The sequence below is a fragment of the Macrobrachium rosenbergii genome, chromosome 39, assembly GCF_040412425.1.
Source record: "Macrobrachium rosenbergii isolate ZJJX-2024 chromosome 39, ASM4041242v1, whole genome shotgun sequence".
In the NCBI taxonomy this organism is placed as follows: Eukaryota; Metazoa; Arthropoda; class Malacostraca; order Decapoda; family Palaemonidae; genus Macrobrachium; species Macrobrachium rosenbergii.
In genome coordinates this window covers 11,694,239-11,721,840 of record NC_089779.1, presented here as the reverse complement: position 1 = coordinate 11,721,840, position 27,602 = coordinate 11,694,239, and the positions used below count along the sequence as shown (strand labels likewise).

Below are 27,602 nucleotides of genomic sequence, written 5' to 3'. Positions count from 1 at the left end.
CTTAAAGACTTAAAATTATATATTTTCATATATAAATTCCACTTGTCCTATCCACACCAATCTATACGAGAACCAGCGACAGAATTTTTTTTTGTTTTTTATTGTTTATCCCTCTGGCCTTTATAAATTATAGTCCGATTATACGTCTCCTTGAAAATGAAGGCTTTGTAGCCAAGGAATTTTTCAAATCACCTACAACTGACGCAGCGCTATATAAGCGTTAGATGACTTGAAGAAAAATACGAGCCGTGACGCAATACCATATATCACCACAAGCCAGAACGGGATGATGCAAGGTGAAGCGTTGGGCCTATTGTTTTTCTTCTTTAAATTCTTCTGGGTTATAACACTTTTCACAGGGATAATTCGAACCATAAACAAATGCTTACCTACTAAATTACACCTTGATAATAAACATTGTGATAAGCGTTTTACATGTTAAGCAGCCAGCTTGTAAAGGAATGTCCTCATTTCAAGCCTTGAAAAATCTCTCGAGTCAAGACCACAGACAGTATCTTATCCTAATCAGTTCATATTTGGAAGCCAAAAGAACTTGCGGTAATTCAGCCCCATTTGATATTTCCACCCACTGGAGATAAAGGGTCAGAAAAAAACGGACAAGCATAAGTCAAGTTATGAGATCCACATGTAAAGTCCAAGATGAGAGCACACCACGAGCGGTAATGCTCGATGGAGACATTCAACCTATTTCTATTCATAATTTAAGTTTTATATTGGAAAGCAGATTCACATTTCCAACCACTGTACCTTAGACCTCTAGACCCTTCTTTTAGATATCTCAATTCACATAGTATACATCAGAAATGATAATCCGTGACTCACATCCGCTTACGTCGTTAACGGAGACATTTAGCGATTTGTGTTTCGAATATTTGAAAGGGAAGAAAATAATCACAGTCCAGGACAATAACACTTTAACAGGAAGCTAGATCCTCTTCTCATGCTATTACTTTACTTGAATCAGTGCGCATAAATGATATCCTTTTCATTTGCATGAATGCCTCACTGAACTGAACACCTTCACATCGTTACAGAATGAATACGCTTTTTGATATAAGATACATACTTCTGTTATCGGTATGTAAAATATTAAGACTCGCATTATTTTCGTAGACTTGCTTAAGCCAACATTAGATGTAACAAAAACATAAGACGCACGTTTGGATACAGTGCACTAGTATCTCAGTGAAACGCAAGGATGCAAAACATTCCCGATAAGACCAGTCCTCGATAGTATAGTGGTGAGTATCCCCGCCTGTCACGCGGGAGGCCGGGGTTCGATTCCCCGTCGGGGAGGTCCAATTATATTGAATGGGACTGACAAGCTAGTCATGAACTGTATTAGAAAAGAATATTTGTGTGTGGAGGCATTTTAACATTCATGACAACCTAATTTCAGGATTAAAAAATCAATGAATGTGATTTACCATTCTCTGAACAGTCCACATTATAACTATGGAAAGAAATATGGTAACCTTTAAACTATCACAAATTATTCAATAATTCCTGGATCGTACGGTAATATGACTTAATTTCTGCTGAAATTTCAGATGTTAATTTCTGTTTTCATTTCAATCTAATTTTACTTAAAACTAAATTAATTTATCAATTAATTTATCAATCTAATTTTACCAAACCTAAATTGATTTATCTATCTACAGTTTGCATGAATTGGATCGCATTTGCTAAAGAATGGTATATAACCTCGTTTCATTAAGTTAAAGGACTGCATTTGCTAAAGAATGATATATAACCTCGTTTCATTTAAGGGAAAGGATTGCATCTACTAAAGAATGATATATAACCTCGTTTCATTTAAGATAAAGGATTGCATCTGCTAAAGAATGGTATATAACCTCGTTTCATTTAAGGTAAAGGATTGCATCTGCTACAGAATGGTATATAACCTCGTTTCATTTAAGGTAAAGGATTGCATCTGCTAAAGAATGGTATATAACCTCGTTTCATTTAAGGTAAAGGATTGCATCTGCTAAAAAATGGTATATAACCTCGTTTCACTTAAGTTAAGTCCTTATAACCTCGTTTCATTTAAGGTAAGTCCATATAACCTCGTTTCATTTAAGGTAAGTCCAGACGATAGGTTTTTCCATGCGCTAAGCGCATGCCTTTTGCTTTAAAATCAAATGCGAAAGTTGAAGAAAGACGAATGAGAAACGTAAACACGCGCAGCCCCTTACTGTCCACACGTTGCTATTTTTGGTTGCAGTGTTGTCTATACGAGAACCGGCTAAATAAAGATGAATTATTTCCCTGTCACTTTTGCCTTTATAAATTATAGTTCTTCTATACTTCTTAAAAATAAAGGAAATGTTTAAGCGTCAGATTATTATAAGAAAACTGCGAGCCGTGATGCAATACCGTATAGCATCACAACAAACCAGAACGGGATGCAGCAAGGTGATGCACTGGGACAGCTGTTTTTCTCCTCTGAATTCTTTATTTCCCTCGTTTTCCCGAATGGCGATGCTTGCTTAAGGCAACTTCCAATATAACTATAAATAACTGAGGCACGTGAGGATGCAAAGCAATGCATCAGAGTGAAAAGAACTAAGGGAGGAATTTCTATCCTTGGCAGTCCTCGATAGTGGTTAGTATCTCCGTATGTCACGCGGGAGGCGGGGTTCGATTCCCCGTCGGGGAGATCCAGTGATACTGATAGGGACTGACGAGCTACCAATGAACTTTCTACTGTAGCCGTATTATATTGAAGGGGACTGACGAGCTACTCATGAACTTTCTACTGCAGCCGTATTATACTGAAGGGGACTGACGAGCTACTCACGAACTTTCTACTGCAGCCGTATTATATTCACGGGGATCGGCGAGCTACTCATGAATTTCTACTGCAGCCGTATTATATTCACGGGGATCGACAAGCTACCCATGAATTTCTACTGCAGCCGTATTATATTCATGGGGATCCATGAGCTACCCATGAACTTTCTACTGCAGCCATATTATATTCATGGGGATCGACGAGCTGCCCATGAACTTTCTACTGCACCCGTATTATATTCATGGGGATCGAAGAGCTACCCCATGAACTTTCTACTGCAAGCGCGTAACTAGTCTCAGCATGAATATGGTAGTAATTACTTCGTCTCTATCGATACAATTACGTTAAAACTGAGTAAAAACAGCGTCGACTTCCCGTTTATCAAACTCAAAATGCCTTTAAATTCAGACAAACATTCCGTCATTCTTGGGAGGCATTGATCTTATTGTAATTATAGTAATAATTTCTTGTTGAAAATTAAGGTGTTGATAACTGTGTTCATTTCAACCCAACCTCATCAAACCTCAGTTGTCTTAACCTAACCTAGTCAAACCTAAATTAATCTACCTATCTAGACTGCGCATGATCTGGATCGCAGTTGCTAAAATAAGGCAAATGGCCTCGTTAATTTAGATGTACTTATCTTGATTTTTCTGAGAGTTATGATAGCGACAATAGTTTTAAACGTAGTATAATATGAACTCTCCTAACTTTCACTTTGCCAAAATCTTGACCTACCTGAACTGTGAAGTCTTAACCCAACGCACAGATGATATAAGTTTCACGGAGTAATCTTGCTCTTTGAAATATGAAGAGTATTTTGAGTTAGGCTGACAATAAAATGGGTGACATTTTGAGGTATGCTGACAATAAAATGGGTGACATTTTGAGGTATGCTGACAATAAAATGGGCGACATTTTGAGCTATGCTGACAATAAAATGGGTGACATTTTGAGGTATGCTGACAATAAAATGGGTGACATTTTGAGCTATGCTGACAATAAAATGGGTGACATTTTGAGGTATGCTGACAATAAAATGGGTGACATTTTGAGCTATGCTGACAATAAAATGGGTGACATTTTGAGCTATGCTGACAATAAAATGGGTGACATTTTGAGTTATGCTGACAATAAAATGGGTGACATTTTGAGTTATGCTGACAATAAAATGGGTGACAATTTGAGTTATGCTGACAATAAAACGGGTGACATTTTGAGTTATGCTGACAATAAAATGGGTGACATTTTCAGGCAAATTGCTACATCAGCTGGCCCAGTTGCTTTATCATCTTTAAAGCAATCTATTTATTTTCGGGTAGTTTCGACACTGGCATTGGTTTTAATTACATCACTTTGCCAAAATCTTGACCTCCCTCAACTCCCCTGTTGTCATGTATAAGTGTATTACAACTATTCATACCGTGTAAGTTTAAACAAATTGTATGTTCATTTCCAGTATTATTATTATTATTATTATTATTATTATTTATTATTATTATTATTATTATTATAATCACTGCATTATTACTACTTTCATGTATCTGTGTATTACTCTGGTTACATTATTCAAGTTTGAGCGCGTGTATTTTGTATAAGGGTTAGCCTATTTATCATACGTGGTTGAACAAGCGAATGGTATATGCTCAGTACATCTCATATGGTAGATACTTTAATACTGAACCTAATGCTAATTACAGGAGTTTTTTCCATTACGAGACTCAACCCTTTTGGGCGCTTTGTACACTCCTACTGTGCTAAGCCCCATACAACAAAATAGATGTCCATTAAACTGGCCTCTCACGATGCAAAATTCAATTCCAATGAAACACGAGCAAGAAAAACATTTTCATCCTTGCCAGTCCTCGATAGTATAGTGGTTAGTATCCCCGCCTGTCACGCGGGAGGCCGGGGTTCGATTCCCCGTCGGGGAGGTACAATTATATTGATAGGGACTGACGACCTGCTAATGAACTGTCTACTTGAAATCTGTAATTGTATAAAGGCGTTTTAACTAGCCTTGTTAAAACTAAGTCAAATTGCACTGGACCCCAATTAAAGCAAGTTCAAGTACCTTAAAAATTTTGACAAACATTAATTCATTCTTGGATCGTAAGGTAATATACTTAAATTTTACTGAAATTAAGTTAGTAACTATTCTTAAATTTTACTGAAAATTAAATTGTTAATAACTGTCTTCATCTCGACCTAATTCCATCCGACCTTACCAACCTAACTTAATCATCATAGACTTTCCAAGATTCGGATTGTAATTACTAAGGAATCGTAAATAGCCTTGTTAATCGATGTGATTATTTTAAATTTTCAGATAGTTTGCATATTGATATTGGTTGAAAAATAAAATTTTAAACTTCATTCGAGTATTCTTGATTTGCTTACAATGTGAAAAGACTTAACTCAGTGCACAGAAAATAGATGTTTCAAGGAGTATATAACCGTGCCATTGGAAAGAAGAAGCGTATTTTGACATATATTAAAAATAACATGGCTGACATTTTCAAAAATGTTGTTCAGGTTGTTATAGATGCAATATTGCATATTGTTGATATAAGTGCACAAGAGATGTATCATCAACTGATCCAACTGCTGTAGCATTGTAAATAAACCATCTACTATAGCATTATAAATAATTAGGTTCTGTTTCAGTTAGCTTTGACAGTGACACCGATTTTAATTCTAATAATATTTGTGAACAGGTCTTACATCATTTTGCCAAAATCTTGACCAGCCTATAATCCTTCGTGGAAACATAAAACGGACATTCCATGTGTAACCTTGGTCTTTGAAACACAGGGATATTCTATCACGTTCCCTCCTGGCATGTACAGGTGTATTACAACTACTCGTACAGAGTAAGTTTAAACCGGTTCTATGTTCAATTCCAGTATAATTATAATTACAGTTATAATTATTACTTCTTTCATTTATAAGTGTATTACTCTGATTACTATTATTCAAGTTTGAGCGCGTGTATCTTATATAAGGGTTAGCCGGTTTATCCTACAAGGTTGAACAAGTGAATGATATATGATTCCCTACATTTCATATGGTATATACTTTAATATTGAACCCAATGCTAATTACAGGAGGTTTTCCCATTATGAAACTCAACCCTTTTGGGCACTTTGTACACATGCTGTGTGGTCCATTAAACTTGCCTCTCACGAAGCAAAATTCAATTCCAATGAAGCAAGCAAGAAAAACATTTTCATCATTGCCAGTCCTCGATAGTACGGTGGTTAGTATCCCCGCCTGTCACGCGGGAGGCCGGGGTTCGATTCCCCGTCGGGGAGATGCAATTATATTGATGGGGACTGACAAGCTGCTTATGAACTGTCTACTTGAAACCTGTAATTGTATATGGTGGCATTTTAACTAGCGACGTTAAAACTAAGTCAAATTGCACTTGACCTCAAATGAAACCTAATTCATTCTTGGATCGTACAAGAATATGTGTAAATTCTACTGAAAATTAAGTTGTTAATAACTATACTTACTTTTACTGAAAATCAAGTTGTTGATAACTATGCTTAAATTTTACTGAAAATTAAGTTGTTGATAACTGTTCAATTTTACTGAAAATTAAATTGTTAATAACTGGCTTCATTTCAACCTAATTTCATCCAACCCTACCAAACTTTAATCCATTCTTGGAATTTAAGTAATCCATTCTTGGAATTTAAGTAATAAGTTTAAATTTTACTGAAAATTAAGTTGTTAATAAGTGTTCTCAAATTTGGATCGCAACTGTTACAGAGCCGTAAATAGCCTTGTTAATTCATGTGATTATCTGAGACTTTTAGACAGTTTGGACAGTGATAGTGTTTTGAAAATAATACAGACAACTTCATTCGCCAAAATACTGACCTACCTACAATATCCAAAGTCTTAACTCTGTGTATAGAAACTAGATGTTTCCGGGAATAATCTTGCTCTTGGAAACATGGAGCATATTTTGAGTTATGTTAAAAATAACATGGCTAACATTTTCAAGAATGTTGTTCAGGTTGCTGTAGACGTATTATTGCATATTGTTGATATAAGTGCACAAGAGATGTATCATCAACTGATCCAACTGCTGTAGCACTGTAAATAATTAGGTTCTGTTTCAGTTAGCTTTCAGTGATTCCGATTTTAAATCTAATAATATTTGTGAACTGGTCTTACATCATTTTGCCAAAATCCTGACCGGCCTATACTCCTTCGTGGTAACATAAAACGGGCATTCCGTGTGTAATCTTGGTCTTTGAAACACAGAGATATATTATCAACTTCCCTGCTGTCGTGTAGAGGTTTACTACAACTATTCATAATGTGAACAGTTGTATGTTCATTTCCAATATAATTATAATTAGTTATAATTATAATTACAGTTATAATCATTAATGCTTTCAATTATATATATATTACTCTGATTACTATCATTCAAGTTTGAGCGCTTGTATCTTATATATGGGTCAGCCTATTTATCATACGTGTTTGAACAAGCGAATCATAAATGTTCACTACATCTCATGTGGTATATCCTTTGGTATTAAGCCCTATGCTAATGACAGGAGTTTTTCCATTTTGAGACTCAACCCTTTTGGGCGCTTTGTACACTCATACTGTGCTAAGCCCCATACAACAAAATAGGTGTCGTCCATTAAACTGGCCTCTCACGAGGCAAAATTCAATTCCAATGAAACACAAGCAAGAAAAACATTTTCGTCCTTGCCAGTCCTCGATAGTATAGTGGTTAGTATCCCCGCCTGTCACGCGGGAGGCCGGGGTTCGATTCCCCGTCGGGGAGATCCAATTATATTGATGGGGACTGACGAGCTGCTTATGAACTGTCTACTTGAAACGTGTAATTGTATATGAAGGCGTTTTAACTAGTCACGTTAAAACTAAGTCAAACTGCACTGGACCCCAATGAAAACTAAATCATTCCTGGATCGTACAGTAACATGTTTAGATTCTACTAAAGATTAGGTTGTTAAAAACTGTCTTCAACCTAATTTCATCCAACCTTACCAGCCTACAGTAAATTAACCATTCTAGGCTTTCCAAGATTTCGATCGCAATTGCTAAAGAGCCATAAATAGTCATGTTACTTCATGTGATTATCTGAAACTTTCAGATAGTTTGGACAGTGATATAGTGGTTTTAAAAATAATATAGACACCTTCATTCGCCAAAATACTGACCTGCCTACAGTATGCAAGGTCTTAACTCTGTGCATAGAAAATAGATGTTCAGGGAATAATCTTGCTCTTGGAAACATGGAGCATATTTTGAGTTATATTAAAAATAATATGGCTGACATTTTCAAGAATGCTGTTTAGGTTGTTGTAGATGAAATGCTGCATACCCTGATGTAAGTGCACAAGAGATCTATAATCAGTTGATCCAACTACTGTAGCATTGTAAATAATTAGGATTCTGTTTTAGTTAGCTTTGAAAGTGACACCGATTTTAATTCTAATACTTGTGAACTGGTCTTACATCATTTTGCCAAAATCTTGACCGGCCTATACTCACTCGTGGAAACATAAAAAAGGGCATTCCATGTGCAATCTTGGTCTTTGAAACACAGGGATATTCTGTATACTTCCCTGCTGTCATGTACAGGTGTATTACAAACAACTATTCATACTATGTAAGTTTAGATAGAGTCTGTCTTAATTTCCAGCATAATTACAGTTACAGTTATAATTATTACTACTTTCATTTGTGTGTGTATTACTCTGATTACTATTAATCAAGTTCGAGCGCGTGGATCTTATATAAGGGTTAACCTATTTATCCTACGTGGTTGAACAAGTGAATGATATATGTTTCCCTACATTCCATATGGTATATACTTTAATACTGAACCCAATGCTAATTACAGGAGTTTTTCCCATGAGACTGAATCCTTTTGGGCACTTTGTACACTTATACTGTGCTACGCCCCGTACAACAAAATAGGTGTCATCCATTAAACTGGCCTCTCACGAGGCAAAATTCAATTCCAATGAAACACAAGCAAGAAAAACATTTTCGTCCTTGCCAGTCCTCGATAGTATAGTGGTTAGTATCCCCGCCTGTCACGCGGGAGGCCGGGGTTCGATTCCCGGGGGGAGGTACAACTTATATTGATGGGGACTGACGAGCTGGAGATGTACTGTCTACTTGAAACCTGTAATTGTATATGGAGTGAATTTTAACCACCACATTAAAACTAAGGATCAAATTGCATGGAGGAATGAAAATAAGTTTGAACCTTCTTTTGACAGACATTAACAGATTCTTGGAATGAGTTAAAGTAATATCCTTAAATTTTACTGAAAATTAGTTGTTAATAACTATGCTTAAACTTTACTGCAAATCAAGTTGATGATAACTGTCTTCATTTCAACCTAATTTCATCCAACCTTACCAACCTAAATTAATCACTCTAGGCTTTCCAAGATTTGGATTGTAATTACTAAAGAATCGTAAATAGCATGGTTAATTCATGTGATTATTTGACATTTTCAGATAGTTTGCGTATTGATATTGGTTTAAAAATAATATTGAAAACTTCATTCATGTAATCTTGATCTGCTTACAATGCGAAAGGGAACTCAGTGCACAAAAAGGATATTTCAATGAGAACAGTCCTTTGAAACAAGTATAGTGTTTTTGACCCTCGCAAATAACATGGCTGATATTTTCAAGAATATTGTTCGGGTTGTTGAGGATGAAACATTGCATATCATTGATATAAGTGCACAAGAGATGTATCACCAACTGATCCAACTGCTGTAGGATTGTAAATAATTAGGTTCTGTTTCAGTTAGCTTTGACAGTGACACCGATTTTAATTTTCTAATAATATTTGTGAACTGGTCTTACATCATTTTGCCAAAATCTTGACCGGCCTATACTCCTTCGTGGTAACATAAAACAGGCATTCCATTTGTAATCTTGGTCTTTGAAACACAGGGATATTCTATCAACTTCCCTGCTGTCATGTACAGGTGTATTACAACTCTTCATACTAAGTTTAGACAGGTTCTAAGTTCACTTCCAGCTTAATTATAATTACAGTTATAATTATTACTACTTTCATGTATAAATGTATGTACTTCGATTACTATTATTTGTAATTTGAGCACGTATCTACTAGATATGGGGTTCACCTATTTATCCTACGTCGTTGAACAAGTGAATGATACATACTCACTACATCTCATATGTTATAAACTTTGGTATTGAGCCCTATGCTAATGACATGAGTTTTTCCATTATGACTCAACCTTTTTGGCGCTTTGTACACTCATACTGTGCTCCGCCCCATACAGCAAAGTAGGTAGCGTTCAGTAAACTGGGCTCTCACGAGACAAAATTCAATTCCAATGAAACACAAGCAAGAAAAACATTTCCATCCTTGCCAGTCCTCGATAGTATAGTGGTTAGTATCCCCGCCTGTCACGCGGGAGGCCGGGGTTCGATTCCCCGTCGGGGAGACGCAATTATATTGATGGGGACTGACGAGCTGCTTATGAACTGTCTACTTGAAACCTGTACTGTATATGGAGACATTTTAACTAGTCACACTAAAATTAAGTCAAATTGCACTAAACCGCAATGAAAACTAATTCATTCTTGGATTGTACAGTAATATGTTTAAATTCTACTGAAAATTAAGTTGTTAATGACTGTCATTTCAACCTAATTTCACTAAACCAACCTTTAACCTTCAGACTTTCCAAGATTTGGGTCACACTTGATAAGAGGAAAAATAGCCTGAGTTAATTCATGAGATTAGACTGAAAAGGAAGATAGTTTGGACAGTGATATTGGTTTGGAAAAATAATATTGGTTGTTCATTCCTGTCATTAAAGGCTGAACTGCCTCCCATATGTAAAATCATCAACTCAATAGAAATTTTCGGGCAGAGCTATATGTAGAACGATAAAATAAATGGCCACATTCCTCCGAAGTATAGTGTTGTATCCTACCTGTAGATGAAATATTGCCATATCGTTGATATAAGTGCACAAGAGAAGTATCATCAACTGATTCAACTGCTGAGATAGAGACAGAATTATTTTGACAGTTAGTCTGGTGACACAGTTTAATTCTAATAGTATTTGTGAACTGGTCTTCATCATTTTCATGGAATCCAGGGTTATGCTCTCATTAACATAAAACGGGCATTCCATGTGTAATCTTGGTCTTTGAAACACAGGGAGAGACAACTTCCTCCTGAATGAGGTGCATTACAACTATTCATAATGTCTTACGATAGTATACAGGTTGTATGTTCATTTCAATTAATTATAATTATAGTTATAATCATTAATGCTTCAATTTATATGTGTATTAAAACTGGTTACTATAATTCAAGATTGAGAGAGTGTATTCTATAAGGACCGTCTAGTTATCACAGTGGTAAACATAGTTTCATAGTATCCCCCATGTCATGGTAAACACTTTGGTATTGATTCCCTAGGAAAAATGACAGGAATTTTTCCATTTTGAGACTCAAGAGCTGAAGGAGAACGCTGCAATGTGACACTCATACCGTATAGTGTTATGCCCCCTGTATACAACAAAAATAGGTGTTTCCATTAAAAGGAAGATCTTTCTCTGAGACTAAAATTCAATTCCAATGAAACACTGCTGGAGGACATTTTGTCCCAAGTCCTCGATAGTATAGTGGTTAGTTCCCCCGCCTTCACGCGGGAGGCCGGGGTTCGATTCATCGGGAGAAACGCAATTAACTATTAGTATGGGGAGACACACGAGCTGAAGGAGGACAACAGTTTGACTTGAAACTGGTAATAGTATATTTTGTTTTAACCTCGCCACGTTAAAAACCAAAACTGATTCCCCACTGAAAAAATCTCTTTTAACTGGGTCTAGTAATATGAGAGAGACAGAGAGCTGAAGGAGGACAAGGCATTTCAACCTAAGTCATCCAACTATAGTGGTTTGTAAACCCTGTGTCACAGAGGCTGGGGTTTAATTCCCGAGACGAGGAATAGCCTTTCACTTCTATCTGAGAAATTTTCAGATAGTTGGAGGAGATATTGGTTTGACCATAATCCTAGACAACTTATTATGGCCAAAATCTTGACCGCCTGTCACAAAATGTCGGGGAGTCTTAACTGGGTCATAGTAATAGATGTTACTGGGAAAATCTTTCTCTTGGCAACAAGGAGCATATTTGGAGTTATGAAAAATAACATGGCTGATATTTTCAAGATTGTTGTATTTGTTGTAGATGAAACTTTTAACTCGGTTGATATAAGTGAGACAAGAGCTAAATCATCAACTGATCCAACTGTGTGAGGATTCCTCGAAGTAATTGGGATTCTGTTTCCCCGCTAGCTTTGGTGTTTCAATTTTAATTGAGGAATAATATTTTTGAACTGGTCTTGTTATTTTGCAAATCTTGAGAAAGATACTCTGAAGGAAACATAAACGGGCATTCCATGTGACCACATGAAACTCGACAGTATAGTGGTTCAACTACCCCTGCCATGTACACGTACAGGTGTAGGCTAATTATTCCCATCGTGGGAGATTTAGACAGGTTCTATAACTCATTTCTATAATGAGAATAAGAGACAGATAAGGAGGACTTCAGTTAGACCATATGTATTCCACTGGTTACTATTATTCAAGGTTGAGTAAATGTATCTTATATTAGTTTGATTCCATGTTATGTGGTTGAACAAGTCTTTAACTATATTTCACTAATCACATGAGGTATAGACCCTGAAGGAGGACAATGCAGTTACAGACCAGTTTTTCCATTCCTCGAGACTCAAACCTTTTGGGCGCTTTATACACTCATACTAAAGCCACATACAACAAAAAATAGGTGTCGTCCATTAAACTGGTCTCTCATGAGAGAAAGACAAGAGCAATGAAACAGAATCAAGAAAAACATTTTGTCTTCACCAGTCCTCGATAGTATAGTGGTTAGTATCCCCGCCTGTCACGCGGGAGGCCGGGTTCGATTCCCGTCGGGAGGAATGTACATTATATTGATGGGGACTGACGAGCCTGCTTGTGAACTTTCTACTTGAAACTTGTAATTGTATATGGAGGCAATTTAACTAGCCGCCACGTTAAAACTAAGTTTTCATTGCACGTGGACCCCAAATGAAAACTAACTCATTCTTGTCGTACCGTTAAGTAGAGTAATATGAGCTGAAATTCATTCTGGTAATTAAGTTGTTAATAATTAGTGGTAAATTTTACTGAAAAAATTAAGTTGTTAGTAACAATTTAAATTTTACTGAAAATTGTTGTAAAAACTGGGTCTAAATTCTGAAAATTAAATTGTTAATAACTGTCTTCATTTCAACCTAATTTCATCCAACCTTACTAACCTAAATTAACAATTCTTGACTTTCCAAGATTTCGATCGCAATTGCTACAGTGCCATAAATAGCCTTGGTAATTCATGTGATTATCTGAAATTTTCAGATAGTTTGGACAGTGATTTTGGTTTTAAAAATAATATACACAACTTCATTCGCCAAAATCTTGACCTGCCCACAATATGTAAAGTCTTAATTCTGTGCATAGAAAATAGATGGAGCATATTTTGAGTTATGATAAAAATAACATGGCTGACATTTTCAAGAATGTTGGTCAGGTTGTTGTAGATGAAATATTGCTTATCGTTGATATAAGTGCACAAGAGATGTATCATCAACTGATCCAACTGCTGTAGCAATGTAAATAATTAGGCTCTGTTTCAGTTAGCTTTGACAGTGACACCGATTTTAATCCCAATACTTGTGAACTGGTCTTACATCATTTTGCCAAAATCTTGACCGGCCTATACACCTTCGTGGAAACATAAAACGGGCATTCCATGTGTAATCTTGGTCTTCGAAACACAGGGATATGCTATCCACTTCCTTGCTGTCAAGTACATCTGCATTACAACTATTCATACTGTGTACGTTTAGGCAGGTTGTATGTTCATTTCCAATATAATTATAATTACAGTTATAACCAATAATGCTTTCATTTGTGTGTGTATTACTCTGATTACTATTATTCAAGTTTGAAAAATGTATCTTATATAAGGGGTTAGCCTATTTATCATACGTGATTGAACAAACTGAATCATATGATTCCCTACATTTCATATGGTATATACTTTTGGCTATTGAGCCCATGCTAATTACAGGATTTTTTCCATTTTGAGACTCAACCCTTTTTGGCACAACAACTCATAGGTGTGGTCCATTAAACTGGGGTAGCAGGGACACTCCTCACGAGGCAAAAATTCAATTCAATGAAACACAAGCAAGAAAAACATTTCCATCCTTGCCAGTCCTCGATAGTATAGTGGTTAGTATCCCGCCTGTCACGCGGGAGGCCGTTCGATTCCCGTCAGGGAGGACAGCATTTAACTATTGATGGGGACTGACAAGCTGCTTATGAACTGTCTACTTGAAACCTGTAATTGTATATATGAAGTGCTTTTAACCCTCCAGTAAAATTAAGTCAAATTGCACTGACCTCAATAAAACTAATTCATTCTTGGATCATACAGAATATGTTTAAATTCTACTGAAAATTAAGTTGTTAATAACTTTAATAACTTTTATTTCAACCTAATTTGAACCTACCAACCTTCAAGTAAATTAACCATTCTAGGCTTTCCAAATTTTATCGAAAATTGCTAAAGAGCCATAAATAGCCTTGTTAATTCATGTGATTATCTGAAACTTTTAGATAGTTTGGACAGTGATAGTGGTAAAATAATATAGACAACTTCATTTCAATAATTTCAACATGCAAAGGTAACTCTGTGCATAGAAAATGATGTTTTAATCTATTCTTGGAAAATTTATGAGATTCTTGAGTTATGTTAAAAATAATATTGAAATTTTCAAGAATATTGTTTAGTTGTTGTAAAAATTGTGTATCCCTCAAATGTTGGGAGATCTATCAAGTTGATCCAACTTGTAGGATTGTAAATAATTGTTAATTCATTTTCAGTTATCTTTGAGTGACACTTTTTAAGAATAATATTTGGTGAACTGGTCTTACATCATTTTGACAAAATTTTGACTAGCCTATACTTTCAGTACATTCCTGTGAAATATGAGCAACCTACAATAAACACAGGAAGTCTTTTTCTGTGTCACGTAAAACTGATGTTTCCAGGAATAATCATACTGCTGAAGAGGAGATAGATTCATATGTTCATTTTATAATTATAGTGTGAATTATTTTCTACCGCCATGTTATGGGATTACTGTGATCACTATAATTCAAGTCCGAAACTTGTACCTTGTATAAGGGCCTCTGGAGATTTATCCTACAAGGAGTTGAACAAGTACAATGCTGTTTAATACATCTCAAATAATATAAATTTGTTATCAGCCCTAGCTTTCAGGAGTTTTTAGGCAAAATCTCAAACTGGGTCTATAGTGTCAAGACAAGAGCTGGTCTCCTTGACCAGTCCTTGATAGTTAGTGCCCCTGCCTGTCACTGGGAGGCCGGGGTTCCTTCGTCGGGGAACACAATTATAATGATGGGGACTGAGAGCTGCTTAATTCAGTTGAAACTTGTAATCTTGGTTCAGGTTCCCACCAGCCACGTTAGAGACTAAGTCAAATTATGAAGATCTTAAAACTAATTCATTCTGGATCAGAGAGCTGAAGGACTACATAATATGTATTTCTAATGTAGTATAGTTGTTAATAACAAGAACTCAACCTAATTCATCATCCAACCTTTTAACTGACCTAAATTAACCATTCTAGAGCTGAATGATTTGCTTTCATAGAGACGTGAATAGCCTTGTTCCCAACATGTGATTATCTATCATTTTCAGTTGGTTTGGAAATGTCTTTAACTGGGTTTAAAATAATATAGAGAACAGAATCGCCAAAATTTGACCTGAGGCAAAATGTTGAGCCAACTCTGTGCATAGAAAATAGATGTTACGGGAAAAATCTTTCATCTTGGCAACATCCTTTTTGAAGTTATGCCCTAAATAACATGGAGGAACATTTTTAAGATTGTTTTCCAGTTGTTGAGAAACACAAGCTATAAGTGCACAAGAGATGTTTCATCAACTGATACAACTGCTAAGCATTGTACAACAAAATCCCAGCCTGTGACGCGAGGCGGTTGGCCTAATATTTGGAACTGGTCTTTAATTCAATGAGAAAGACAGAGAGGCTGAAGGAACTGTAAAACGTCCATTGCATGTGTCCTCGTTAGTACAGTGGTTTTATCAACTCCCTCCTGTCATGCGGGAGGCAGGTGTATTCATTCCCCATCGTTCTGTGAACATTTTAACAGGGCTCTATGATGATTTCAGACAGAGAATTATAGGAGGACAAGTCTACTTTAGTCCTTTCATGTATATTGTATTACCCACCTTACTATTTAAGCACGTGATTCTTATATAGGGAGGAACTACCTAAATGTGGTTGAACGTCAAATGATATACAGGACATCACATGATATACTTGAAAACCATATCCTAATTACAGTGGTTACATCCCCCTTATAGATTCTACCTTGATTCCCTTACACCTCAAAACTGTCTTCAACCTGGTCTTGTAATGACCAGAGACAGAGAGCTGAAACACAATTAAAAAAACATCAATCTGAGTCCTCGATAGTATAGTTTAGTATCCCCTGTATCACGCGGGAGGTCAAGGTTCGATTCTCATCGGGGAGGAACATCTTTTAACTGGGTCTCAGATAGTCTGGAGAGACAGAGAGCTGAAGGAGGACACAGTGTGACCAACTTGTAATTGTAGTGGTTAGTATCCCTTACCTGTGCACGAAAATAGATTTGCAGGAAATGTCTTTTAACTCTTGGAGAGAGACAGAGAGCTGATATTTTGAGTGACCACAGTCCTCGAAATATTGGTAATCCCCCATGTCACGCTGACATTTTCAAGGAATGTCTTTTTACTGGTTTTAATGAAAGAGAGACAGAGAGAATTCGCCAAAAAGTGTGACCACAGTCCTCAATAGTATAGTCAGTTGTCACGCCAACTACTGTAGGATCTTTTAATTGGGTCTAAATAATTAGGATTCTGAAGGCAGGACAACAATTACCACAGTTCTTTAGTATAGACGGTGATTACCGATTTTAATTCAATACTTGTGAACTGGTCTTACATTCCCATTTTGCCAAAATCTTGACCGGCCTATGTCTCGAAACATAAAACTTTCCATGTCCTCGATAATCTTGGTCTTTGAAACACAGGGATATTCTATCAACTTCCTCCTGTCATGTACATGTACAGGTGTAGAACAAGATTCATAGCTGAATGAGACAGGTTCTGTGACCAATTTCAGCATAATTATAGTTACAGTTATAATTATTACTACTTTCATTATATGTGTATTACTCTGGTTAACTATTATAATGAAGTTCAGAGCTGTGGAGATCTTATATAAGGGTTAACCTATTTATAGTACGTATCCCCGGTTGAACAAGTGAATGATATATTTTCCCTCATTCATAGGTAATATACTTTAATACTGAGTAATGCTAATTACAGGAGGCTTTTCCATTATGAGACTCAAAGTCTTTTGGTAGTGCTTTGTACACCCATTCTGTGCACTAAGCCCTAGGGTTCAAAAATAGCTGTCGTCCATTAAACTGGCCTCTCACGAGTCAAATTCAATGAGAATGAAACACAAGCTGAAAAAAACAGGCAGTTCGACCACAGTCCTCGATAGTATAGTGGTTAGTATCCCCGCCTGTCACGCGGGGAGGCCGGGGTTCGATTCCCCGTCGGGGAGGATACAATTTTATTGATGGGGACTGACGAGCTGAGATGAACTGTCTACTTGAAACCTGTAATTGTATATGGAGGGCAGTTTGAACCACTCCTTTGATAAAATAAGTTAAATTGCACTGTCCCCAAATGAAAATAATTCCACGATTCCTTTTAAGAAATCTAGTAATGAGAAATTAAGACAGAACTATGCTTAATTTCATGACCATGCTTGTTCTTGATAGTAAAGTGTTAATAAACCAATTTCGGCCAGGTTTGATAAATTTTAATTCAGGATTAATTTTTAACTAAGTTTAAAACTTTAGAGAGAGACAAGTTGAAGGAAATTTTACGAAAAGTGTGACCACAGTCCTCATTTCAACCTAATTTCAACCAACCATACCAACCTAAGCCTTGTTCACTTTCCAAGATTTGGATTATCTTTTAACTGGGTCAGCAAATGAGCCTTGTTAATTCTGTGATTATCTGACATTTTCAGATAGTTTTGGACAGTGATAGTGGTTTAAAAATAATATAGACAACTTCATTCAGGTAATCTTGACCTTCCCGGGAGTAAAATTCTTAACTCTGTGCACAAAAAATAGATGTTTCAGGAGACAGAATTTGGAGATCGAAACATGAGCATATTTTGATTATAGCTAAAATAACCCCGCCTGACATTTTCAAGAATATTGGGAGGTTGTTGAGATGAAATCTTGCATATCATTGATATAAGTGCACAAGAGATGTATCACCAACTGATCCAACTGCTGTAGGATTGTAAATAATTAGGTTCTGTTTCAGTTAGCTGTCAGTGACACCGATTTTAATTTCCAATAATATTTGTGAACTGGTCTTACATCATTTTGCCAAAATCTTTACCAGCCTATAATGAGAGAGAGGTAACAAAAACAGGCATTCCATGTGTAATCTTGGTCTTTGAAACACAGGGATATTCTATCCACTTCCATGCTGTCATGTACATTCCCCGTTACAACTATTCATACTGTAAGTTTAGAGGTTCTAAAAGTTCATTTCAATAAAATTATAATTACAGTTATAATATTAATGTTTTCATGTTATATGTACTATCACTCTGATTACTATTATTCAAGTTTGAGCGTGTATCTTATGTAAGGGTTAGCCTATTTACCTGGGTGATTGGAGGACAAGTGAATGATACATAGTTCACTGGATCTCATATGCCATAAACTTTGGTATTGAGCCCTATGCTAATGACAGGAGTTTTTCCATTTTGAGACTCAACCCTTTTGGGCACTTTGTACACTCATACTGTGCTAAGTCCCATACAACAAAATAGGTGTCGTCCATTAAACTGGCCTCTCACGAGGCAAAATTCAATTCCAATGAAACACAAGCAGAAAAACATTTCCAGTGTGACCAGTCCTCGATAGTATAGTGGTTAGTATCCCCTGCCTGTCACCACGGGGAGGCCGGGGTTCGATTCCCCGTCGGGGGAACTCTTTTAATTATATTGATGGGGACTGACGAGCTGGATGAACTGTCTAGTGTGAAACCTGTAATAGTATAGTGGGAGTTTTAACTAGCCACATTAAAAATTAAGTCAAATTCCCTGGACCCCAATGAAAAACTAATTCATTCTTGGATCTAGTAATAGTAATATAAATTTTAATAACTATTCTACTGAAAATTAAGTTGTTAGTATCCCTGTCAATTTTACTTGAATATTGGTCAGTTTGATTCTTTGAAAAATTTGTTAATAACTGTCTTTTTCAACCTAATTTCATCCAAAGTGCTTACCAACCTAAATTAACCATTCTTCCTCACTTTCCAAGATTTGGATCGCAATTGCTAAAGAGCCATAAATAGCAATTGTTAATTCATGTGATTATTTGAAATTTTAGATAGTTTGGACAGTGATATTGGTTTTAAAAATAATATAGAGAACTCATTCAGAAAATCTTGACCTGCCCTCAATATGTAAAGTCTTAACTCTGTGCCTGTCAATAGGTATGGAACCCTGTCATATTTTGAGTTATGATAAAAATAACATGGCTGACATTTTCAAGAATGGGTCTTGTTGTAGATGAAATATTGCATAGATCGTTGATATAAGTGCAGTTGGGTGCAGATGTGATCATCAGAGATCCAACTGCTGCAGCATTGTAAATAATTAGGATTCTGTTTCAGTTAGCTTTGACGGTGACACCGATTTTAATTCTAATAATATTTGTGAACTGGTCTTACATCATTTTGCCAAAATCTTAAAAGCCTATGCTCCCTCGTGGTAACATAAAACGGGCATTCCATGTGTAATCTTGGTCTTTGAAACACAGGGAGCCCCGAAGTCTATCACCCCTCCTGTCATGTACCAGGTGTATTACAACTATTCATACTGTGTACAGATTTAGACAGGTTGTACACCATTTCCAATATAATTATAATTACAAGTATAATGACCATTAATGCTTTCATTTATATGTGTATCCTCCTGATTACTATAATTCAAGTTTGATTCCCATGAGATCTTTTAACTGGGTTAGCCTATTTATCAGAGAACATAGAGTTGAACAAGGAAGAGGCATATGTTCAATAGTCTCATATAGTATAGTTTGGTATTGATCCCCCCTAATCACAGGAGGCCATTTTAAGACTCAACCCTTTTCTGTTTGGGAGGAACCGATCTACGCCCCATAAACAAAAATAGGGTCTATTAAACTGACCTCACGAGACAAAATTCAATTCCAATCAGAAAAACATTTTCGTCCATTCCTCGATAGTATAGTGGTTAGTATCCCCGCCTGTCACGCGGGAGGCCGGGGTTCGATTCCCCGTCGGGGAGACGCAATTATATTGATGAGGACTGACAGAGAGCTGCTTATGAGGACTGTCTAGTTGAAACATGTAATTGTATATGGAGGCGTTTTTAACCCCTGCCACGTTAAAAACTAAGGCCAAAATTGCACTGACCCCAAATGAAAAACTAATTCATTCTTGGATCTAAGTAAATGAGTATGAGACTGCAGTGAATATGTTTAAATTCTACTGTATACTAAGTTGTTAATAACTGCCTTCATTTCAACCTAATTTCATCCAACCTTACCGACCTAAATTAACCATTCTAGACTTTCCAAGACTGGATCGCAATTGCTAAAGAGACGTGAATAGCCTTGTTCATCCATGTGATTATCTGAAATTTTCAGATAGTTTGGAAAGTGATATTGGTTTTAAAAATAATATAGACAACTTCAATCGCCAAAATCTTGACCTGCCTACAAAATGTAAAGTCTTAACTCTGTGCATAGAAAATAGATGTTACCGGGAAAAATCTTTCTCTTGGCAACAAGGAGCATATTTGGAGTTATGCTAAAAATAACATGGCTGACATTTTCAAGATTGTTGTTCAGGTTGTTGTAGATGAAACATTGTATATCGTTGATATAAGTGCACAAGAGATGTATCATCAACTGATCCAACTGCTGTAGGATTGTAAATAATTGGGATTCTGTTTCAGTTAGCTTTGGTGGTGACACCGATTTTAATTCTAATAATATTTGTGAACTGGTCTTACATTATTTTGCCAAATCTTGATCGGCCTATACTCCCTCGTGGTAACATAAAACGGGCATTCCATGTGTAATCTTGGGCTTTGAAACACAGGGATATTCTATCAACTTCCCTCCTGTCATGTACACGTACAGGTGTATTACAATTATTCGTACTGTGTACGTTTAGACAGGTTCTATGTTCATTTCCAGTATAATTATAATAACAATTATAATTATTACTTCTTTCATGTATATGTGTATTACACTGGTTACTATTATTCAAGTTTGAGTGCGTGTATCTTATATAAGGGTTAGCCTACCTATGTTATGTGGTTGAACAAGTGAATGATATATTTCACTGCATCACATGTGGTATATACTTTAATAATGAATGAGGACAGGAGTTTTGACCATTTTGAGACTCAACCTTTTTGGGCTTTATACACTCATACTGTGCCCGGTCCCATACAACAAAAATAGGTGTCGTCCATTAAACTGGCCTCTCAATGAGACAAAATTCAATTCCAATGAAACACAATCAAGGCAACATTTTTGTCCTTGCCATCCTCGATAGTATAGTGGTTAGTATCCCCGCCTGTCACGCGGGAGGCCGGGGTTCGATTCCCCGTCGGGGAGGACAATTATATTGATGGGGACTGACGAGGCTGGAGATGAACTGTCTGACTTTCGAAATGATTGTAATTGTATTGGGAGGCATTTTAACTACCCACGTTAAAACTAAGTCAAATTGCACTGGACCCCACTGAAAACTAATTCATTCTTGGATCGTACAGTAATATGTTTAAATTCTACTGAAATTAAATTGTTAATAATTATGCGTAAATTTTACTGAAAATTAAGTTAGTAATAATTTAAATTTTACTGGAATACTGTTGTAAAATTCTACTGAAAATTAAATTTTAATAACTGTTTTCATTTCAACCTAATTTCATCCAACCTTACCAACCTAAATTAACCATTCTTGACTTTCCAAGATTTGGATCGCAATTGCTAAAGAGCCATAAATAGCCTTGTTAATTCATGTGATTATCTGAAATTTTCAGATAGTTTGGACAGTGACTTTTGGACAGTGACTTTGGTTTTAAAAATAATATACACAACTTCATTCGCTTGCAAAATCTTGGACCTGCCTGTAATGTAAAGTCTTAATTCTGCATTTTTAAATAGATGGAACATATTTTGAGTTATGGTAAAAATAACATGTTTGACATTTTTCAGGGTTTGATTCAGGTTGTTGTAGATGAAATATTGCTTATCGTTGATATAAGTGCACAGAAGATGTATCGTCAACTGATCCAACTGCTGAGCATTGTAAATAATTAGGCTTCTGTTTCCAGTTGGCTTTCCATGGGACCGATTTTAATTCTAATACTTGTGAACTGGTCTTACATCATTTTGCCAAAATCTTGACCGGCCTATACTCCTTCGTGGTTACATAAAACGGGCATTCCTTGTGTAATCTTGGTCTTTGAAACACAGGGATATGCTATCCACTTCCCTGCTGTTATGTACAGGTGTATTACAACTATTCATACTGTGTACGTTTAGACAGGTTGTACGTTCATTTTTAATATAATTATAATTACAGTTATAACCAATTAATGCTTTCATTTGTTGTGTATTACTCTATTACTATCCCCTCAAGTTTTTCTGCTTTGTTTATCTTATATGATCTTAGCCTATTTATCATACGTGATTGATCAAGTGAATCATATAAGTTCACTACAACTCATATGGTATATACTTTGGCTTTGAGCCCTATGCTAATGACAGGATTTTTTCCATTTTGAGACTCAACCCCCTTACAACAAAATAGGTGTTGTCCATTAAACTGGCCTCTCACGAGGCAAAATTCAATTCTAATGAAACACAAGCAAGAAAAACATTTCCATCCTTGCCAGTCCTCGATAGTATAGTGGTTAGTATCCCCGCCTGTCACGCGGGAGGCCGGGGTTCGATTCCCCGTCGGGGAGATACAATTATATTGATGGGGACTGACGAGCTGCTTATGAACTGTCTACTTGAAACCTGTAATTGTATATGGAGGCGTTTTAACTAGCCACGTTAAAACTAAGTCAAATTGCACTGGACCTCAAATGAAACCTAATTCATTCTTGGATCGTACAAGAATATGCGTAAATTCTACTAAAAGTAAGTTGTGAATAACTATGCCGAACTTCTTGGTTAAGTTGTTGTTGTAGCTTGAATTTTACTGAAAATTAAATTGTTAATAACTGGCTTCATTTCAACCTAATTTCGTCCAGCCTTAACAAACTTTAATTCATTCTTGGAATTTAAGTAATAAGTTTAAATTTTACTGAAAATTAAGTTGTTAATAAGTATTCTCAAATTTTACTGAAAATTAAGTTGTTAATAACTGTCTTCACTTCAACCTAATTCAACCAACCATACCAACCTAAATTAACCATTCTAGACTTTGCAAGATTTGGATCGCAATTGTTACAGAGCAGTAAATAGCCTTGTTAATTCATGTGATTATCTGAAACTTTTAGATAGTTTGGACAGTGATAGTGGTTATGAAAATAATATAGACAACTTCATTCGCCAAAATACTGACCTACCTACAATATGCAAAGTCTTAACTCTGTGCATAGAAAATAGATGTTCAGGGAATAATCTTGCTCTTGGAAACATGGAGCATATTTTGAGTTATGCTAAAAATAACATGGCTGACATTTTCAAGAATGTTCTTCAGGTTGTTCTAGATGAAATATTGCATATCACTGATATAAGTGCATAAGAGATGTATAATCAACGATCCAACTGCTGTAGCATTGTAAATAATTAGGTTCTGTTTCAGTTAGCTTTCAGTGATTCCGATTTTAATTCCAATATTTGCGAACTGGTCTTACATCATTTTGCCAAAATCTTGACCGGCCTACACTCCTTCGTGGTAACACAAAACGGGCATTCCATGCATAATCTTGGTCTTTGAAACACAGGGATATTCTATCAACTTCCATCCTGTCATGTACAGGTGTATTACAACTATTCATACTGTGTACGTTTAGAGAGGTTGTATGGTCATTTCCAATATAATTATAATTACAGTTATAATCATTAATGCTTTCATTTATATGTGTATTACTCTGATTACTATCATTCAAGTTTGATTGCATGTATCTTATATAAGGGTTAGCCTATTTACCATACGTGGTTGATCAAGCAAACCATATAGGTTCACTACATCTCACATGGTATACACTTTTTTATTGAGCCCTATGCTAATGACAGGAGTTTTTCCATTTTGAGACTCAACCCTTTTGGGCACTTTGTACACTCATACTGGCCAAGGGTCCCATTCCCAAAAGGAGGTGTCATCCATTAAACTGGCCTCTAGTAAAATTCAAAGTGAAACACAAGCTGAGAAAAACATTTTCGTCCTTGCCAACCTCGATAGTATAGTGGTTAGTATCCCGCCTGTCACGCGGGAGGCCGGGAGTTCGATTCCCCGTCAAGGGAGCACTATTATATTGATGGGGACTGACGAGCTGGGGAATGAACTGTCTACTTGTAAAACAGTAGCATTTAACTAGCCACGTTAAAAACTAAGGTAAATTGTACTGGACCCAATGAAAACTAATTCATTATTGATAGCACCAGTAGGAAATTCTACTGAAAATTAAATTGTTAATAACTATGTTTTGCTAAAATAAGAGTAGAGATAGTAATCTTAAATTTTACTGAATATTAAGTTGTAAAATTCTACTGAAAATTAAATTGTTAATAACTGTCTTCATTTCAACCTAATTTCATCCAACCTTTCCAACCTAAATTAACCATTCTTGACTTTCCAAGATTTGGATCGCAATTGCTAAAGAGCCATAAATAGCCTTGTTAATTCATGTGATTATCTGAAATTTTGGACAGTGACTTTGGTTTTAAAAATAATATACACAACTTCATTCGCCAAAATCTTGACCTGGGTCTACAAATATGAAAGACAGTTAACTCTGGCATAGAAAACAGATGGAACATATTCCTCAGTTATGATAAAAATAAAAAAATATCCCTGACATTTTCAATTGTTGTCGTACAGGAAATATTGCTTATCGTTGATACAAGTGCACTAGAAGATGTATCGTCAACTGATCCAACTGCTGTAGAGGAGGAAATTGTAAATAATTGGTGGACTCTGTTTCCCTTAGGTTTGACAATGACACCGATTTTAATTCTAATACCTGGGAACTGGTCTTACATCATTTTGCCAAAATGAAGGGAGAAGCCACTCCTTCATGGTTACATAAAACGGGCATTCCTTGTGTAATCTTGGTCTTTGAAACAAGGGATATAGCTATCCACTTCCCTGCTGTTATGTACCAGTGTTTACAATTCCCCAAACTGTGTACGTTTAGACAGGTTGTACGTTCATTTTTTAATATAATTATAATTACAGTTATAATCATTAATGCTTTGAAGGATATGTGTATTACTCTGACCATATCATTCAAATTTGAGCACATGTATCTTATATAAGGTGGATAGCCTGGATCACACTGGGTTGATTCCCGTTGCAGGATATATGTTCACTACATTTCATATGGTATATACTTTGGTTTTGAGCCCGATGCTAATTAATAGGAGTTTTTCCATTTTATCAGACTCAAGTTTTGGGTGCTTTGTACACTCCTGTGTGCGGGGGCGCCCCATACAACAAAATAGGTGTCCATTTAAACTGGCCTTAACGGTTTACCTCAATTCTTGAAACACAAGCAAGAAAAACAGGCCTCGCCTTGCCAGTCCTCGATAGTATAGTGGTTAGTATCCCCCGCCTGTCACGCGGGAGGCCGGGTTTTCGATTCCCCCGTCGGGGGAGATACGCCATTATACGATGGGGTCTGACGGTTTACTGCTTATGAACTGTCTACTTGAAACATGAATTGTATACATGGAGGCTTTTTAACTACCACGTTAAAACTAAGTCAAATTGCACTGGACCCCAAATGTCACCTAATTCATTCTTGGATCAGTCAAGAATATGTAAATCTTTTTAACTTGTTCTACTATGAAATTTACAATTAAGCTGTTGGATGATGGATGCTGTGACCACCAGTTTACTGAAAATTAAATTAGTTAATAACTGGCTTCATTTCAAGCAGCGCCACCTCCAACCTTACCAAACTTTAATTCATTCTTGGAATTTTTACTGCAAGAAAATCCTGAAAATTAAGGGGACCAGTTAATAAGTAGTCTCAAACGTTTGCTAAATTTGCCTCTTAACTGTCTTTATTTCAGAGAACTCAACAGAAAAAATACCAACCTAAATTAACCATTCTAACTGGGTCTGGAATAATAAGCTCACAGGCCAGATGTATCTGTTAATTCATGTGATTATCTGAAAGTTTTATAGATAGTTTGGACAGTGATCTGGTTACGTATAATATGACATCTTCATTCAAAAAGTTACTGACCTGAGTAAGGACAATATGCAAAGTTTAACCTCTGTGCACAGAAAATAGATGTTCAGGAATAATCATCTTGGAAACATGGAGCATATTTTGAGTTATGAAAAATAAATCCCTGACATCAAGAATGTTCTTCAGGTTGTTCTAGATGAAATAGGCATATCACTGATATAAGTGCACAAGAAATGTATCAGATTCCAACTGCTGCAGCATTGTAAATAATTTTCTGTTTCAGTTAAGTGACATGATTTTAATTCTAATAATTGTGAACTGGTCTTACATCATTTTGCCAAAATCTTGACCGGCCTAAACTCCCTCGGAACCACGACATACAAACTGGAGCATTCCATGTGTAATCTTGGTCTTTGAAACACAGGGATATTCTATCAACTTCCCTCCTATCATGTTTAGGTGTAAACACAACTATTCATACTGTGTACGTTTAGAGAGGTTGTATGAACAATTTCAATATAATTATAAATTACAGTTATAATCGATGAAGGCTGATTTCATTTATATGTGTATTCGCTCTGATTACTATCACTGCAAAAGTTTGAGCACGTGTATCTTATATATGGGTTAGCCTATTTTCATACCGCCAACAAGGAATCATATATATTCACTACGCCTCATATGTCACTATACACTTTGTTTGAGCCCCATGCTAATGACAGGAGGAAGGGACCATTTTGAGACACAACCTTTTGGATGCTTTGTACACCTCATAAGCTGTGCTAAGTCCCATACAACAAAATAGGTGTCGTCCATTAAACTGGCCTCTCACGAGGCAAAATTCAATTCAATGAAACACAAGCAGAAAAACATTTTCGTCCTTGCCAGTCCTCGATAGTATAGTGATTAGTATCCCCTGCCTGTCACGCGGGAGGCCGGGGATTCGATTCCCCGTCGGGGAGGATTAACAGTTATATTGATGACATCTTTGACTGTGCAAATGAACTGTCTACTTGTAATTGTATCTGGCGTGATTAATTAACTCTACTTTGCTAAATTGTACTGGACCTTGAAGCTCAATTAGTCACGCCTAAAA

At 36.2% G+C, this 27,602-nt stretch overlaps 1 protein-coding gene and 8 non-coding genes across 9 annotated transcripts in view; 8 read left to right on the top strand and 1 right to left on the bottom strand.

Moving 5' to 3' along the window:
* The window catches only part of LOC136825748 (proteoglycan 4-like), an 85,858-nt gene that overhangs the window by 16,605 nt on the left and 41,651 nt on the right, over window positions 1-27,602 (bottom strand). The window lies entirely within an intron of this gene.
* Window positions 1,246-1,317, top strand: TRNAD-GUC (transfer RNA aspartic acid (anticodon GUC)). Its single transcript has one exon. It is a non-coding gene; the product is annotated as a tRNA-Asp (tRNA).
* On the top strand, window positions 4,681-4,752 carry TRNAD-GUC (transfer RNA aspartic acid (anticodon GUC)). Its single transcript has one exon. It is a non-coding gene; the product is annotated as a tRNA-Asp (tRNA).
* TRNAD-GUC (transfer RNA aspartic acid (anticodon GUC)) lies at window positions 6,061-6,132 on the top strand. The gene has a single exon. It is a non-coding gene; the product is annotated as a tRNA-Asp (tRNA).
* Window positions 7,560-7,631, top strand: TRNAD-GUC (transfer RNA aspartic acid (anticodon GUC)). Its single transcript has one exon. It is a non-coding gene; the product is annotated as a tRNA-Asp (tRNA).
* Window positions 10,243-10,314, top strand: TRNAD-GUC (transfer RNA aspartic acid (anticodon GUC)). The gene has a single exon. It is a non-coding gene; the product is annotated as a tRNA-Asp (tRNA).
* Window positions 20,330-20,401, top strand: TRNAD-GUC (transfer RNA aspartic acid (anticodon GUC)). Its single transcript has one exon. It is a non-coding gene; the product is annotated as a tRNA-Asp (tRNA).
* TRNAD-GUC (transfer RNA aspartic acid (anticodon GUC)) lies at window positions 21,672-21,743 on the top strand. Its single transcript has one exon. It is a non-coding gene; the product is annotated as a tRNA-Asp (tRNA).
* TRNAD-GUC (transfer RNA aspartic acid (anticodon GUC)) lies at window positions 23,030-23,101 on the top strand. The gene has a single exon. It is a non-coding gene; the product is annotated as a tRNA-Asp (tRNA).